Below are 19,412 nucleotides of genomic sequence, written 5' to 3' on the forward strand. Positions count from 1 at the left end.
TTCTGTCAGGAAAGTAAATATTCATACCTTCCTTCATTTACAGGGCAGGAGCACTGAGCCATTAAACAGGGATCTTTTCAACACCAAGAACCAACTCCACGTTTAACCATCAGCCTACTGATTTTGAAATAAGCTGAGAGCCCAGCAAAGGCTCAGAGCTTTTTAAAACTTAAACAAATGCCTAAATAAACACACTTATGCTGAAAGGATGCGTGCACGTGTGACAGACTTGACTCCTCACCATCAGCACTGGCAGTACGCTCCTGAGTCATATCACTCTACATCTCGCAGCTATCCAGCTACACCAAGGCCTTCCCTGCCTCTCCCAGTATTCATTTAAACTCTTATTTTTGGAAACTTTGAACTTGGCAGCTTCCCCACCATGCTGCAGGAGGCTGGAGGCAGAAGTCTACTTTCTAACCCCTGTCTCTGCTATCAAAGGAGATGGTTCCTGTTATTTGGGCACTGATGACACCCTGAGGCATGCTGTCACTTTCAATGCTGAGGCATTGAAACAGTCCAGAGTCCTGTTTAAATAGAGGCAGGCATAGGGAGCTTGGGAAAAAAGACACAGTCATCACTTTGATTCTTCTAATTTATTTCAGCCTATTTACCTGGAATACCAGGTCCTCAGCAGAACCTCTCTGTGACTCATCTGCAACCTCAGAACTATTGCACTGCCACAGGAATTTGGTCAACTTCATGGAGTACTTCCCAGAGGACTCTGGATGTTCTGCCTTGTCCTTTCTCATGTGTTCATAGGCAAGACTTTGCACTTTCTGACCTTCGAAAGCAATTTATCAGTGGAACTGTGGAAGTCCTAAGAAACAGAGGACTGGGTGTGAACTCAGAAGGTACCTCATAGCAGAGATGCTCAAACTAGTGTCTTTAGACCAACCAACAGACTTTGAGATAACCTGACCTTGGAAACCTATGATCCATGACACATTACATGAAGAACTGCACAGTTTGCTCCTGCTGATTGAGTTCTTTTTTAGAGAAAGGATAGTGAGTACACAGAATGTATTGAAATTTGTCTTTGGGAGAGATTATGAGCTTTGACTTTAAACCATAAACTATTTCTTTTCCAAGCTGAAAGTACTATTTCTCTCCATACTCTAGTATATAAAAGTAATTATATTTTTATCGCTATGAAGAAGGGAAGATAATTCATTGCAATGGTGTTGCTTCCCCAAATTTCCAGCTTGTCTGTCTTAGATCAACTCCTGTCTCGGTAACAAAACTATTAATTTCAAAAGTGCCAGACTTTCACATACATACGGATTTTTCTGTAGACTAATTAACACAATCAACTCCCTTCTCCAGAGGTAAACTAGAGCACCTGGAGCAGTATCATGAGGGTTTTGAACAGTCACTGCTTAATCTCAACAGAGGTGCTAAACCTGAAACCTAGAGATGACAGGTTAAGCATTAGTGTTAATTAATTCACTGATGCACATTTAAGTATACATGATAGGGGGTAATGATCCTCCTTCCCCATGTTACTGATGATTACTGGTAGATTGGACAGGGAAAAAAGGATATGACAGATAAGCAGAATGGATGTATATCCTGATAAGCAAAGATTTACATTTAAGATTTGTGGGTTTTAAGTATTTTGATAGAAGAATGGCTTTTATAGTAACTCTTTTAACCTCACACTTTATACCTAATTGATTTGCTATGTACTTTAATTCTTCAATGACTGTTTTGATTTTATATCAGGGGTTTTTTTGGTTGGGTTTTGTTTTAGAAGAACTGGGACAGATCACAGGTTTTTGCACTATGAGGCAGACAAAAAACTCTTTATCCAGCTATCTGCCTAGCAGCTCAGAGCATTGTCATCTGAGCTATGAATAAACACCTAGTCTCAGAACTTTGACTTGGATGATCCTAATATAATTACCAACCTTCAGATCGTGAGCTTCTCAAGTGTCCGCAAAGCCATATTAGTGAACATTTCCCTCTACTTGTAGAGAGAGAGAAAAAAAAAAAAGAAAAAGGAGAATTGAGATAATTAGAATTTCTCCTCAGATCAGCACTGGCAAATCTCCACTGCACTCCAAATCTTCAGTTACTGTGTCACTGATCTCTCCTCCAAATTTCTATTTGCAAAGTTCCAAGTTAACGTAGTGTTGACTTAAAGCATCTGAAGAACTACCTTGAAGAACTCAACAAGACTAAAGCATGCTTCTAAACATATTTCTGACTGGAAATGACCAGGTGGCTTAGAAGTGAAACGTGCAGTTAACCACCCTGTTGAGTGAGAGAACAACACAAAGATTTTCACAGCACATATGTATGTTTAAATACACTGAATTTTGGCAAGTAGTATGCAAAGAAGTCAAGTGAATGTGAGTCAACATGACAGAAAGAACAAATACAGAATAGCTTTAAATGTGGCAAAAAACAGGTTGAGATTCTGACGAGGAGACCTGGCCAAAGTGGCAGATTCCAGGGACCTGGTGGAACAATCATATCATCACCGCTTGAAATAACACAGCTCAATGGATAAAGCTTTCTGACACATGAGATTTCCCCAGCTGGCCCTCAAAGGTTTCTATGTTGCCAGGCTTCTGCTGCCTCAACATGAAAAACTTGACTACCCACCAGAAGAAAATTGCTGGAAACTTTGCATGTCAGGTAGCCAAAGATAGAAAAGGAAAGGATAAAATGGTTTGACTGACTTCCCACACTGGTGGCTGAGACAGTCCAATCTGACTCCAGAAGGCTGCATCATTGCAGGTGTGTCTTACACAGGAGCTCAAGTGTCCTTCCTTGAGAAGTTACATCTATCTGTCCTGCTCTTGAGCTTTGAGCCCAGATGAATCAATTTACACTTAAATGTAGACTGGTCAAATCATTCTCCAAAAAACCTTGTTAAATGAAAGCTAAATTTGATCAGCCAGGCTGGGAAGCTTCATAATTACTCACTGAGGCATATATAATGACCTGCCAGAATTTATGGATTATATCCCACTGAATCCTCAGAAATACCCACAGACAAAAATGTTTGCCTTCAAGAAGTGTGAGGCAAGACATTTTGCACTGTACAAGATTTTTACGGCATATTTTACAACATAGTGTTAGGAACATGTTGACAAAAATTTTTTGTTATTCACTTCAGTCACACTTGGTTTTGTATCTATGCTGGCTTTTATTTAACAATTTTCGCTACTCCTGTAAAACTGCCAATAAAGAAATCTTTCTTTCAATAAAGCCTAAATTGGGCCTTCAAATTGTTATACTCAGCAGTTACTGAGAAGAAATTAAATTTTGATCTTGGATTGAGGCAAAGTCAGAAGCGTACAACAGCCTGCATATAAGGAGTTCTTCACAAAATGCCCGAAAATGAATATACACAAAGTGCATGTAGCTGAAAGCTGGCATGAGTTCCAGAAGCAAAGACCTGAATTTCATCTCCTGCTTTCAGTCCAAATCATGGCTGTTAATGGAAAAAATTCAGGATCTAAAATGGTGGGAAGAGGGGTGAACAGATTTTCAAGGATACACAGACTTCATATAATGTTTTATAAAACAAATCAGTGCTTTATACTATATAGAAGGTAAGTCACAGACATAATGAACATGGGACTTGACACAAACCAAGAAATTCCTGAAACAAAGACCTATGCTCACATTTGAGCTCTATGTGATTAATGGATAGCCTATGAACAAGGCTTTGAAAAAGAGCTTCTGCAAAATACATATTTATTCATTGCTAGAGACTGGAATGCACATTCTACATGAAGCACACAGCAATGAGGTAAACCACATTCACCCATGTTAAAAATAAGCCATATAGAATTAATTCCTACTTCAGATAAAACTCCCATATATCGAGAGTCAAAGGTTTTACAAGAAAAAAAATACTAAGGTATCAGTCTAATAAAGAAGAGCTACTGAAAGTGCAAGGTCAGGTGGTTGGGACGTTAAGCAACTGAGGCCATGAAGTTTACTGGTTTCCTTCTGAACTGCTCTCTTCCGAGAAAGCAAAAGTCAAAACTGTCATATTATTCTCTAACTCTGTTAAATTGATGCATTCAGGCTCCTGTGTGCAATTCATTTTAAATTACCTCCTAAAATAAGGACTTGGCTTTCAGATTATGCATGCTAAGTAAGCCACTCCTCAAGAACTCAAGAAAAGAAGTAAACATTCAATTATGCCTATTCTGTGGAAAAATTACTTATCTTACTAAATCTCACATGTGGAATAATTTTCTAACAATAATAGTCACTTTGAGACCACAGCTTTGTCTCCTGGGTCAGACTAATCTGTTCTGTTTGCTCCACTTGAAAACTAAGCAAAAGAACTTTAAAGGCATTGATTGAGTTTTTAATGTGTATGTTTATTTTTGTTCCATAATCAAAATAGCTGGGTACATACTAAAGGAACAGCCTATTAAAAAAAATATCTACTCAGGGAAGCCATCCACCAGATTCAACTTTCTCTTAATATGTAATTAATATACATTCTACCATTTTACCAATATTTACCAGCTGGGAGGAAAACATTCCTGGTAGGGGATTACCAGAGCAGAAAGGAACAGGAAAACTAGATTAGCAAGAAGATAAAAGAGTGAACCAAAGCAACAATGAGGAACTTCCCTGTTTTCATCCCAACTCAGACTGATACTTTTAGTTTCCAATTCTTTTATCTTTCTGCTTCTGAAATTATGAATTCCTCGGTTTTCCTCCCCTGCTCCTTTCCATCTTCCTGTCTTTGCCCAAGTCCATTTCTCCAGTTCCCACAAGCCCTCCTAAGCATTCACAACAAAATCATTGATGAAACCATCATTAAACAGAATCTTACTTAAAACTTCAGATGTTTTTTCAAAGTTCATAACCGTACAATGCGATTATATTCAGCCTTTCATTATATATGATAAAGTATCCACTTAACTCCCAAGAGCAATCCGTTATATTAGTCATTAACTACAAACACTTCTATGGTATATGGTCTCCCTTTTTCTCTGTACTCCAGCCTACAAATCTGAACAAACGGCTTGCTTCATTTTTGAGGGTTTTTTCCCTTATCCCTGCATATCTCAAGAGCGGACATTCTCTATGGAGGACAGTGCAATTTGCTGTCCTAATTTATGTCACAGAGCAAAAAATGAATTGAATCCTTGGGTCTATTTCCCCTGGCTCTGCCTGCGGGCTCCAGAACTGCTCTTTTTGTTCTGTGTATGTTTAAAAGCAAATTCCAATTTCTTTCACAATATTTTGTTCATTCAGGTAAAGTTGGATTTTGAGGTTTTGGGTCTTTTATTATCTTTTAATACTGTTCAATCTCCCTAGACATTAGGGCCACATAGATTTGAAAACATAAAACCTATAAGATATATATGAGGGGGTGCCACTTGGCAGAAAGACCAAGTTTACACTACAGTTCAAAAATTCAATTACAAAGCTAATTTTTTCAGGGGTACAAGTACAGCTGGACAAATTCACTCCATGTATATTCATTGCCTGCAGATGCAACTTTCTTGGCAAAATTTCACCAATACAGAAGTCGACTGTTTAGTGTCTTACGAAATGGTCTTTTCTTCAAGAACAGGCAGAGTAAGGAACAGGAACAGAAAGACCATCACAACATGATACAATCTTCAAGAGATTAAGACATCCTCAAAAGATACAGAGGCAGCATTTTAAGTATCATAGCACTATCAGCATCCATTTGATATTCCTGTTCAAATATCAGAGCAGCCAGAACACCTGTATATATTTAAAGGTTAAAAACTCTGTTCAGCTGATAGTAGCACAGTCTCGTGGTTACTCTGAAAGCCTGACACTGCCCAAAAAAATGCAACTGTTACAGACAGAGACTGACACCACATTTTGTGTTTCTACAGCACCCACCATAAACAAGCCTTGGGTTCATGACCAGGGTTCCTTGGCTCTACAATATATAAAAATAGTAGACAGATAAGGTTTATGCTTCAACAACTACACTCTTCTGCCACAAACTCATTCCTTTGAAGAAACTCATGAAGAGCCTCATGATTACATAGACATCACTTGCCTTATAACTGGGGTTGGGATAATAGTCTTTCCTTTCCAAGAATGGTTTAGGTGCCACGCATAATAAATGTAAAACACTGACTTTCAAAATCTTTCTATCAAAAGAATCTGTTCAGCATTCTAATGGTAAAGCTATAAAAAGATTTCACACTGAAGTGCAGCATATATACTCCAACACAATGAACTCCAACATAATCCCACTACAAGGTTTCACAGCAGTTCTGACAAGGTTCCAGGTACACACAATTAATTTATTTCAAAAAATCACAACATGAAAGGTCTGGGTGCCTAAATGTATTGTCATACAGCACAGACTGGAGAATCTTTGTTCAGAAGCACTATCCTCAGTTTTCCATTCTTCTTACTAGAGAATTGCTCCACCAGGCCTGTGCTACAACAGGCGTTTCTCACTTTTGCTCAAAAAAGGCTCTTCAAAGTGTGAGTGGCTTCACAAGCTATGCCTGCTTATTGATCTCCTACCTGAAAAAAATTCAACTATTGTATGTTCCTGGGCAAAATAATTTCTATCAATAGGTCTCCCGCTATTCAAAGATATGGATATGTTTTAATTATATAATTACAGGAAGTACTATGTATAAGACAATACCAAGCGGGGTTTGCAGACAATGTTACAAAAGGGCCCTCTTGCGTTTCTCTCTACATTGCTCCTGAGTATAGCACTTCCAGTTGCTGTTTGTCAAGCTGGCCACCTGCAAATATCTTTATCTGCACCTATAATATACCTATGGATGCTCAATTAGTGTCCAACTACATTTTGTATGCAAAGGCATGCATGAAAGGAAAAGTATACAGCTGTAGCACTAAAGGACACCTCAGAAAAAAGCATAGTGAGCCATGAACTGCTCTTCTGCCTGGGCCTAAAATGTCCTCCATTTCCTCTCTCATGCCCATGTTCCCAGGAACACTAAGATGGATCAAAACCTGAACTTACAAATTAGTTTCTTTAGCTTGTAGTGCCCTGCTTGACTTCTATGCAGCCATAACCCTCTGAACAGCACTACCTGGGAAAGGACTTGATCTGTGCCTAACCCTGTGCATGCTCAGTGATACTGTGGAATGGTACTGCCATGCCCAGCACTCTTCTGGGACTGGAACTGAAGGTTTTCACCCATGGCAAGAGAGTTCTCCCTTCTACTCAATTCATGTTTTGAAATCACACCTGGTCATTAACAACTTGATGGTTATTAATGTATTCTCTTTGGTTTTGGGGAGGCTTCCAGGTGGAAGCAGAGATAGCGGCAAGAAGATGCTGAGCAGAAGAGTAATTCTGGGGGATGCCATTGGCTACTTCACTACACATCACTAGGTATCTGATCTAAGCCAGCCCCTTCAGCTCTTTGGTAAACAGGGAGAGAGAATCACAAATAATTATTCACTTTATCTTAAGACATGTACAGACAAAACACTTAACTTTTAGACAGGTAAATCAGATTAGATTAATTTGACCCTATGTGCCCATTTCAGATTCAATTTTTATCATGAAATAAGCATTCCTGTATAATTACAAGGAAGAGAACAAAAATCTTTCATCTCAGAGTGATCACTTCACATATGTTTCTCTTTTGGATTTCTTTCTCAGATTTCTTTTAATTAGTTTCATCATTTCTAGTAACCTCTTTCATGATTTAGGAACTCTCATGACACAAACACAATGGAAATGATGTTTTGAATACTCTCCTGTCCTTACCTCTCTCCTCCCGGACAGCACAAAGTGTCTATAGCCACTTTAAAAAAAAATTAATAATTTATTTAAAATCATTTATTTCAAATCATCTTATTCACCAGTAATACTAGAGGATCACAGCCAGACCTCCATACTCTTCATGATTATGAGTAAAACATTTAAGTTAGTGGCTATTTTTAAAATTAACCCACCATCTCCATGTGAAGCAGGTGGCAAAAAATACTGAAGAGGAAGTAATTGTTCCTTAAAGATCATATTAACTCTTTTTCCTCTACTTTGTAATTTGTATTAAATCTCTGAGTTCTGGCAGCAGTGTGTTCATTCTTGAAAAATAATGGTTTCTTAAAAGTGACATAGATTGTATTACAATTTGGCATAAAGCGATTAAAGGATTTTCGCAAAATACAGTATTTCCAGCTTCTACACTATAGCAATTGGAAGAAATGTCCCATATACACTATATAAGAAAACCTTAGGAAAAGACACAAGGAGAGCTTTTGCTTTACGTCCTTGAAATAATTTGTGGAAGCACCTTAGCTGTACATTTTGCAGAAGCTTCTTGCCCACTCTTGCCATGCAGCTGACAAGGCACGTAAAAGATGATGGAAACAGATGCACAAGCAATAAAATACACAAGTGAAACAGATTATGCTGTGCAATTTTCTCTAGCAAAATGCAGTGACTACAACAACCCTACAGTAAATGAAATCAATAGAAAAGGAAAAGAATCCTTACAAAAACTTGCTTTTCCCTTAGGGACTAATATCTTGGCAAGAGATCATTTCTATTTTATATGTTTAAAATTAAGTTTATATGTAGTCTTTCAATGTACACTTTTAAATCCTGCTTTTATGTTACCTATCTCTAATGACATTTCCTAGAAAACTGTATCAAGAGCAAGATGTCCCATTTTACATGCAAGACCGCTTTCCCAGGTATGATGGGCATCCAGGAAAGCACATGTTTTGCTAAAATGAAAACCAGAATATTACCTTACTAGTCAACAGCAATGTGTCCCCAACAGAGTGAACTGGTAAAACTTGCTTTTCTTTGGAAATCTTGAAGAGATTCTTCTTAATGATGTACCTTTTTATCAGCAAAAGGTCTGTGTCAGCACAACTCCAGCAGTAAGTTCATTCTGCTGGTATGAAGTACACCTACAGCACACCTACACTGGCCGACCTCTCCTATACTGGGCTGGGGAGTGACACATACAAGGCATGTGTTACACTAAGTTACTGATAGACTGATGATGTCCGGCTGGTGCTGTACACACGTGCTTATGCAAACATATTAGCACTCCACAGACCACCTCTCTATGTCTTACTGGAGTTACAGATGGTGAATAGAGTTATACCACTAATAGCCAGAACCAAAAGAAATGCTTATTGCAAAAGGACGGGCTGCAGGATAACCCCAGAACTACTCTCTAGGTATATGTATTGTTCAGAATAGCTTACTACCTCACACAGGGACCAACAGCACAAACTGGAACAGCTTTCTTTGAAGGAAGAGGAGTTTTTCTTAGAAAACATATTCAAAGAAGGCAAAGACTGCCACATAAAGCACTCCCAACTTCCACAGCTGCTTGAAAAAAATCATGATTCTCCCACTATGTTCATACAAACTCTCAATTATATCTAATATTTTGTATGTATAATAATTATAGAGGTATATAAGCACAGAATTACTCTACAAAGCTTGTAATTATATTACACTGATGACTCATAAAAACGTGATGATATACAACAGAATATCTCCATTTTTTAGTTTTCAATTTAAAACAACCAAGAAATGGCCCACAGAAGTGAGCCTTAATACAACACTTGGTGTTTCAATGAAACATTCAGATATTCTGAATGTTAAGGTTGCCTGAGGAACACTAAGATGTTTTCATCTTAGAAACACATGACAATGCTCTTTTCAATGAGGCAAACAAGATGTTGCTCTGTTCAGCAGAAAAGCAGCAATGGTTAACAAACACTGCCTGCATTCCTCGCATTGCTGAACACGTACCCCAAATGCATTACACACTGAGAAATATTCAAGCAGAGCTCTGAAGACACATTCTTTCTTGTATGACCTTCTCAATGAAGCATCCAGTTCCACAATATTTAAGTGCTTAAAAAATATAAGGACTTTTTTTTCTTCTTCGACATGTCTTGGTGAGTTGAGGAAGTATTGGTGTCTCCTGTATTGCAGACTGGGAACTTGGGCACAGAGACTTTAAGATCAAAAGTGTCTATTAATTTTGCTCCCAATCTGAGATACCTGGGACCTGATGCTTCTCAGCACCAAGCATTATACGATGCTTAATACATTCAAAGTACAGCTCCCTATTACTACTGCTGCAGCTGTGAGCACTCAACACTTCTGCATATCACACCTCACAGTCTCCAGTCAGGCACTGAGAAAACAAGAAGTACACAGTGGCCACATGTGAAAAGTTTGAGTCAGGAGATGTTCCTACACACAACTAGGAACTTTTTCACTCAGGAAAGAAGAGAAGGCAGAGAAGCGGTCAAGCACACAGACTGGCACCCATTTCAGACTGGCACACAGAAAAGGCACCCATTTCATGCTTTCCAACTACTGCCTTATTGAAGCAGAGGCTTGCAAGAGCAGATTCTCCACCTAGCAGTTCAAATTCATCCACAAAGGAATGATCATCCTGGAAACTGATCCAGATAGTGGTCCTTCACAGAAGTAGTAAATTTAGCCATGCCCTTTGACTCCTAAATTGCCCCCCCCACTCCCCAACCTTGATTCCCCCAGGACTCTGGCTCTCCAACAAAGGAGGTTTCTCTCTCTCTCTCTCTCTCTCTCTCTCTCTGGGACACAGCATGAAGGTTTTGAGGGAGTGAGCCTCCTGCATCCTAGGCAGGTGGTGATGGATGCCTGCAGCCCTGGACTGAACAGCAGAGAGCTTGACTCAGGCTATACCCACCTAAGAGTGAACACTGGATGAGTTCAGCTGATAGCAAGTTATGGTACCAATAAGCCCACATGAACTTCAAGTTTTCAGAGGAAACCAGAGTTAAACAAACTCCTGCTGATAAACGTTCCTGCACCCTTTACCCCAGTAGTGCTCTACCTTACTCACAAGCACAGACTCTGAGAAAGAGTACTATTTACTGAACACAGGTATGTACCTCTTGTATGCCTTTTTTTCCCCCCTCCCAAAACAATGGCCTCCTTCAATAAGCAGTCAAAACTGCAAATAAGGTGGGCTAATGGTGTAATTAGACCTGACTAGAAGTTGACTCAAAACTACAGGAGTATATAATCGGAAACCCACTGAAGACAACAGAGAAACAAAACCCACGCAGACTTCAGTAAGGTATGGAAAAGTTCCTTTCTCACCAAACACCACCTTGTTTCATGCACAGGGCATGGGCATGGAAGACAGACCACTGCCTTGGCAGAAGCTCAAGTATGTAACTGGCATGTGTGTATCACAGGACCTCAATGGGAGAGATCCAAGCTTCACTCAATGAGCTTTTTATCTTCCTCATGGAGTATATGAATGAAAATATTCGGATGTACATACAACATAAATGAAAGGTTACTGCTTTCATTACATGGTATTTTAATTTGCTGCTAAAATATTTAAATGAATTAACAGAGAAGACTGTTTTTCTTCATCTGCTTTTCTTTCTGGAGGAATGAATATATTAAGAAAAATAATTTCTCTTGCTCAGTTTAAAAACTGCAGTTTAAACCCCCTTATTAATAGATTCCTTTCTCAAAAAAAAAAAAAGTCACTAGTTCTCTAACTAATGTTCATTTTTCACAGTTGGTAATTAATCTGTTGTTATGCATCGAACTTAATTTTGGAAAGGTAAAGGCACTGACACTTAAAGAAATGAATGATAAAAGAAATGTTAGATCCCCTAATTCTGTAATTCTTATGTAATGACAATTAATGAAATACTATTTCCCACTGGGAATTTTTTTAAGCGCTAGATAAAGGGGCTGCTGTGCTTTTAAGATTTACTCTCATGATCGAATTGTGTCTCTTACAGCTATCAGAAATATAATTAAAAGAAGACTCTTCCTAGAAAATGAACCTACAGATAGTTTTTAATTACATCTTGTTTCCTTTACAGTTTGAAAGTTGACAGCAATTGCTATAGAAACTCATAACTGTTTGGTAATTTTTGCCCTGCACTCATTTAGAGAAGTCCATCTTGAGCATCAGTCCCACTTGTCAATAGAGGAGAATCTGAAATATATTAACATTTAGTTTTACAGGACAGATACTAATTGGGTTGTTATTTTGTCACTGTGTAAATTTTCAGTGACCTTTCCAAAACTGAAATAACAAGTCAATAGAAACTGTTTCTTCTCAACTTTCTCTAACCACTTCTAAATATTTTTTTTTAAACAGCTATCTGAAGTTTCTTAATCCCTTTCCAGCTACATACAGTTTCATTTTTTAAATTATTTTTTTTTAGGCAGAAAGGATAAGTAAGGCAATTTTGTTCTTTTTTTACTTTCCATTTTAATTTAACGGAGGTTTTCTAAGTTGTTATCTCAACTAACATATTACATATTCATAGCAAATAACATCAGGTTATCCAGCACAAAGTACTGTAAAAACTCATTCTCCTCCTCACACTGTCCCTCTCCTGGGAAATGGAAGAAGAAAACACAACAAAATGAAAACACAGAGCGGCTGGCTTTTAGCAGTGGATGCACATTTGTGCATCTTGTAAAGAAAGATCTACATATACTTACTGAATTTACTGAATAACAGTTATTTGTAAATATTATATCAGCATTATCTGTGGATTAAGATTGAATCAACCCAAATCCTATTATACTTGCTCTGCACTCTACCACCACATGCTTGACACCCTTCCCCTCTGATGGGCAAGGGATCTTGCTAATATTAAAGACAATGCAAACCCACAGCGATTTTAAAAGATGGCGTGGCCAGCTCTAGGAATACTCTGCCTCTCTCCTGAAAGCAAAAGATTGAACACAAATGCGCACAGCACGGGAAGGAAACAGGAGACATAAAAAGTCTAAGTGCAGTTGCCATGACCTCGCTGGGATTACAAACATGGTGGGAAAACTCGTTTGACTGAAGTGATGGATTGGTACGGGCTTTTTTGGGAGAGATTTAAAAACTGGCAAAACAAAGCCCTGAGCAACCTGTTCTGCCTGGACTTGCTTTGATCAGGGGGCTTGACTACAGACCTCTGCAGGTCCCCTCCGATCTACATGACTGTGATTGTGGCTTTGCATGTGTATGTGTAATTCTTTGTAGGAAAATCATGCTCAATCTTTGCTAAGGAGAAATTTTCAGCTAGGAAAAAAACCAAATTAATCTCAACAGAAAACTTCATACAGAAACTGGTTGGCTTGATGGTCCTAAAGGTCTTTTCCAACCTAAATGATTCTATATTATATAGCTATTGCACAGAATTTCAGTGGGCTTAAAAATAAAAGGAAGCTGGAAGACTGTATGATAATGTTGCCAAAAATTTGCAGGTAAAATATGACAATGTGATATTCTTTCTCGGTAGATTACATTTTTAGACTAACACACTCCAAGGTCATTTACATGCAAACTCCCTGTCAGTTCTCTCTGCAGTGAATGATTAGGCATGCAGTTTTGGGTAGATAAACTGCATGCTTCTACATGGTAACATTTAAAGTAATATCTTTGGTTTACCCTCCTCATGAAACCACAATCAGAACGTCTATAAATGTCACTTGTCATTTATGGAGCACTTAATCATTTCAGGACATGGTGGACAAACTAATTAATATTTAACACAGATCTTGGGATTATGGCACCACTTCACAAATGAGAAAGAGAGCAGCTCCAACATCTCCTTTAAGAAGAAATGCCTGATTTCTGGGTGCCTAACACTGGGCTTCAGGAGACCGTGAGACCTAACAATGTCCTGCCATAAAGGATATGCAAACTGGCAATTAATTTATGATACATTCAAAGAACTCTTAGTCTTGCAATTCGTCACTCAATAGGATTTTTTTTTTAAAAATAGAACCAAAACTCCACATGTGCACTCACAAACCCCTTTAAGAATATTGCAGTGGGATGATTACAGTTAACAAAATAAAAACGAGATTTTAGGGGTTCCCACCGGTTACTAAAGATACAAGATGTCCAATTACACCAGACACTAAATTTTGCATAGGATTAGCTAACATGGTGAACTGCTGAGCTTCACATCCTATAAAACCTATGCAATCCCTGCAAATCATGTTAAAGAGTATTTTTTGCCTCTTTCCTTATATCTTTACAAGTAATTATTTGGATTTTACTTTAATAGTTTGGAAAGTAGAAACCTCTGCCAGGAATACAGTACTTCACATCATAACACCAATACGAATCATCATTCACTCAAATCAAATAGATCCTGATGAAAACAAACAAAAAATCCTGGTCCTCTCAGTTATTCAACAACCACCGCCTTGACTTCGATCCTACAGTTTCATTTCATACAGTTCTGAAACTCTCACACCACTGACAGCAGCTAGATCATAGAATCATAGAATCATAGACTGATTTGAGTTGGAAGGAACCTTAAAGACCATCTAGTTCCAGCCCCCCTGCCATGGGCAGGGACACCTTCCACTAGCCCAGGTTGCTCAAAGCCCCGTCCAACCTGGCCTTGTACCTGCCAGGGAGGAGGCAGCCACAGCTTCTCCATACAACCATACAGCCACAGCTTCTCCATACAACCTGTTCCAGTGTCTCACCACACTCACGATGAATAATTTCTTCCTTATATCTGACCTAAATCTACCACCTTTCATCTTAAAACCATTACCCTTCATCCTATCACTACACCCCCTGATAAAAAGTCCATCCCTCCCTTTCCTGTAGCCCCCTTTAAGTACTGGAAGGCTGCTATAAGGTCTCCCCAGAGCCTTCTCTTCTCTTCTCTGGGCTAACAACCCCAACTCTCTCAGCCTGTCCTCACAGGGGAGGTGCTCCAGCCCCCTGATCATGTCTGTGGCCTCCTCTGGACTCACTCAAGCAGGTCCATGTCCTTCTTGTGTTGGGGTCCCCAGAGCTGTACACAGCACTCCAGGTGAGGTCTCATTAGAGTGGAGTAGAGGGGGAGAATCACCTCCCTCGACTTGCTGGCCACAGTTCTCTTGATGCATACCAGATGGTTGGCTTTCTGGGCAGTTTTCCATCAGATTTCTACTACTAAAAAAATAAGCATAAAAGGGTGTGTCCTAGCATATATTAAAAAATCAAATTAGAGATCTTTGGATGATGCCTTACCAAAAAAGACAAAGCAATGCCTGCTTTTACAGCAAAATTCCCCTGACATTTCTATAATCTTGTTATTATAATCTAAGAAAAAAGAAAAAAAAAAAACAACCTGTAAAGGTACCCAAATACTAATTAGCAATGCCATGTTTAAGTAGCTGTTTGTTACTTGGAAGCTGGCCATTTTTGTAGCGTGCAGTGAGTGTGGATTTAAATTAAATATAAGAAATAGTAGGAATTACCAAATCAACACACAGGTACGTCAAACCATCTAGACCAAAACGAATTACATGCTGCAACGCCTCCATTACTAATAGGGGATTGAAAAATTGATAATGCCAAGCAGAAAACTCCCCTACAAGGAGACCTCACCATCTGGCTTATCTCAAACCCAAAGGGAATTAAACAATAAAAGAAAATAATTTTCCAGTAGTGATGCAGCAGTGCAGAGTGGAGGACAAGAACCAGCCACAGTCTAGAGACTAATGTTTATGAAGCATTTTTTATAACACAGTTCTTCATATCTTCTTGCACACATCAAGCCTTAGGGAAGTATTGCAATTAATCTTGTCTTAAAAATGATGAAATTTGAGGCATACTAGCCATTTCCTTAAAGAGACCAAATCATTAACTAAGTGAACAATGCAGCTCAGAATTATTGATTTCTAGAATTGATGTCTGAATCATGAAAATACACTTCAACGTAAGTTTCTATACTTTGCTCCAACTTCACAAAGCTTTTGAACTTCCGAACGTATTAAATTCTACACAACGATGCTGCGTTAACAGAATCTTAATTATACAGTTTTAAATTACTTCATCTAATCAATTACCTACTCATACTGTTTGTGAGGAATTTGTTATGACAGAGTGAAAGCAAGTAAGAATCCAGGACCATGTGCTTAAAATTCTTAAATAGTCCATTTTATCAGAAGTCACTGAGACTATAAAACTTCCTTACTCTATACTTCAGGATTAGCCATGTATGAAAAAGCTACACTTAATAAAATACATGATTGTGAGTGTGCAGTATATTGTATATATGGGAAAATACGCATCATCAAGTTTTACCTTGTCAGCTAAGCATTCCTGGCTAGAAAGAAATATATGCAATATTTGGTTATCACACCTGTCTACTGCAGGTTTTTCCCACATATTTCTCTGATACAAATAGTACTGTCATGAGACAGAACAGTGAGACGGACCACTGCTGGAGCACAGAACTTGATAACTTCCCTTTCATCATCTCTTTTTCACTAACAAACTTCTAAAATATGCATACCTCTAAACAAATCACAAAACCCTACAAAATCATTATAGTTGCACAGGCATGACCTAGTATTAAAATATTATAAACTGAACAGAATCATCACAATTTCATTTTCCTTGTCAGTTCCTAGGATGTATTATGCACCAGTTGCACATAATTATAAGAGGTTTTTAGCTTCTGAGCGCCGCTTCCATCATGGTTGCTTGCTTTCCTGAACAATTTAAAATGTCATCAGCCATTAAAGTACAACCAGATTAATCAAGGTGTCCTTGGGTAATTATCACGTGAAGTTTGCACATAAGTTAGCATAGGCATTCTTTCTACAAAATGCATGTAATTCCCCCAAGTCAGATAAGATAGGATATGCTCTAAGGCATAGTGACGCTTAAATGAATGTAAATCCTTCCTACTTTTTGTTGTCACAATAGAAACACAAGCTCTTCTGTTGAACTCTAAGAAAGAATCACCATCAACAGCAGATTTCAGTATGTATTCATTTTGAGTCCTCAAAAATCAAATGAAATAAATAGGGTTTGCTTACCCATAAATTTATTCAGCTATTAAAATTGTGGTTTTCACAGGGGACAAAAAAAGCTATAGAAAAGTACAAATCCTCATTTTGGATTTAAAACAAATCCTCTACATATCTATGCAACCTAGATTCAAAATTAATAGGCTTCTAGATTCATGTAAAAAAGCTCTACTCTGAAAAAGGCTTGTAGTTTTTATGTGCTGTCAATTGGTCAGAGCTGAAACTTGCACATGAGAGGCAGAACAAAAGATCACTAAGCACAAGAGCACAAGATGGAAAACAGAATTAGAGGTAAAAAAAGGAAAAAAAACCCAACACCTCACATTTGCACAGAGGGACTGCATAACAAGCTCAGCTGGTGTGAATTAGTATAAAAGCTCCTCCAACATCAGCGAAGCTGTGCCAATTTAGACCAGATGAGATCTAAGCTGTCATTAGCCAAATGGCAAAAGAAACAAACAAAAAATCAGCCCAGTTCTTATTTATTCAAATTTCTATGCATGTGCACACAAAAATATCTCCTTGGCTTCACTACTGTTACTCCTAGTTTCCTGCAGCATAAGTAGCAGAAGAATCAGAAGTATTGTGTTTCCACAGGTTTGCTCATAAACATTTATTGACTGCACAATTACTTGAGCTACACAACATCATTCTGTAACAACACTTCAGATCAGATCAAATTCACCTTATTTCAGATTTCATAAAATAAACAAGAAAGTCAGGCCAGACAAAGCAGGAGGATTCCTGCCAAGCTGTAATTTTTATTAGAAGCCATATGAGACTGGCTTCAACCTTAACGCAATCAAAAAAATTCAAGGGTTGCAAGCACACACAGCAAAGATAGCAGAAACAGGCCCTTCCCCAACACAAGGAGATGAAAGAAAGTTTGGACCAGTGTCTCTGCTTTATCACTCTCGAACTTGTCAACAGACAGAGGGTCCAGCCATTACAGTTCTGCACAGCTGATATTAACCTAATCACAGCACAGAGAGGAAGCTGAATTCAGTAAAATTGCTAGTCACATTGTTCATTCATTGTTTTAGCTTTTGTCAATATTTACAATAGGTTAGGACAATCCTGTCAGATGAACAAAACAGTCCTTTCCTCTCCCTGTTTTGCTGCCAGAAAAACTACAAGGAAATCCATGTGGCTCACAAAGGCTAAAGGTGCAAAGGACACTTCTTGAATAAGGTAATTCAGCTGCCAGTTCTGGTCTAGTCAGGTCAATAAGAAGGTCCAGGAAGAACAATTTATCCCACTTCTTTCTTGCTGAGGTCAACCAGCCAGCTCTGCTACAGCTAGTCTGCTTGTGGCAAACATGTCTTGAGATTTTTACTCATCCGCCAAGATTGCAGAATGCACCCGCCTCTTCCAGTGACCCCAAAACTGGTGTGCAATTTCCTCAACCTTCTGCTCCCTACCAGTAATCTCAAGATAAACTATGTTAACTTCATTAGACCTGCTTAAATTGGTAAATTGGACAACTATTATCACAGAATCACAATTAAGTAATGACTCTCGCAAATTTCTGAGCTTAATATTCACATAGTCACACAGACATGCAATGATAGGAAAACTACAAAGTCTTCCTCTATCTATCTCTCCTCTCTTTGAATCCACATAATTCAAGTAAGAAAGGAAAGTGAATTTGCACAACTGCACTTCAAGCAATGCACACAAATAATTATGAAGATGTACTGTTCTCTGCCCTTAAACTGCTCTATATTCTGTGACTATGAAGACTGTCAGAAAAACACAAAGGCTACCAGAATAAACTCTGGACAAAAAACTTCCAAGAGCGCATGCAAACATCTCCCACTCCTCCCAGCTAACACTGAAAAGAGAAGATACAAATTCTGTGTTTCATACCCATTGTATAGTTACTCTGCTTGCCCATATGTGCCAAAAAGGAACACAGTACTAGGAAATGATTAGAGGAAAAAGGGTATTATGTTGCAGGAAGAGTGCTGATGATACCAAGTTTCATACTGCTTGACTGAGGCAAGAAACATACACTTGGGTCCTCGATATCACAGGTCACTTCAGACCAGGTATTAAAACCAGCTCTGAGAAGAACTCCAGAAGCGTCATTGTAGTGGGTGACTCCACTCTAAGGGGTGTTGAAGGCCCCATATGCAGACCAGACCCGCTTCATAGGGAATTCTGCTGCCTCCCTGGGGCCCGCATCAACGACCTCACAGCAACACTCCCTACCCTAGTGAGACCGAAGGGTTACTACCCTCTCCTGTTTTTTCAGGTAGGTAGTGATGACATCACCAGGAGAAGGCCCAAAGCAATGAAGAGAGATTTTAGGTCCTTGGGAAAACTGCTTAAGGGGTCAGGGGCACAAACTGTTCTCCTCCATCCCTATGGTTGGGGGATGGATAAGGAAAATTACAGGAGAATTCAGCAGATGAAGGGGTGGCTCCAAGACTGGTGTTACCATCAGGGCTTTGGATTCTTCAATTATGGGTTGGTATACAGGGCACCTGATCTTTTGACATTAGACAGGATGCACCTGTCCTGGAGAGGGAAGGGGATTTTGGGGCAGGAGTTAGCTGGGCTCATAGACAGAGCTTTAAACTAGATTTGAACGGGGAAGGGGCAAAACATCGGCCCA

The 19,412-nt window shown here is 38.8% G+C and overlaps 1 protein-coding gene across 4 annotated transcripts in view; it reads right to left on the minus strand.

Annotated features, from left to right (window-relative positions):
- Positions 1-19,412, minus strand: part of FARS2 (phenylalanyl-tRNA synthetase 2, mitochondrial) — a 253,757-nt gene that overhangs the window by 104,484 nt on the left and 129,861 nt on the right. The window lies entirely within an intron of this gene.

Source organism: Athene cunicularia (assembly GCF_003259725.1).
Source record: "Athene cunicularia isolate RWA chromosome 2 unlocalized genomic scaffold, athCun1 chr2_part1, whole genome shotgun sequence".
In the NCBI taxonomy this organism is placed as follows: domain Eukaryota; kingdom Metazoa; phylum Chordata; class Aves; order Strigiformes; family Strigidae; genus Athene; species Athene cunicularia.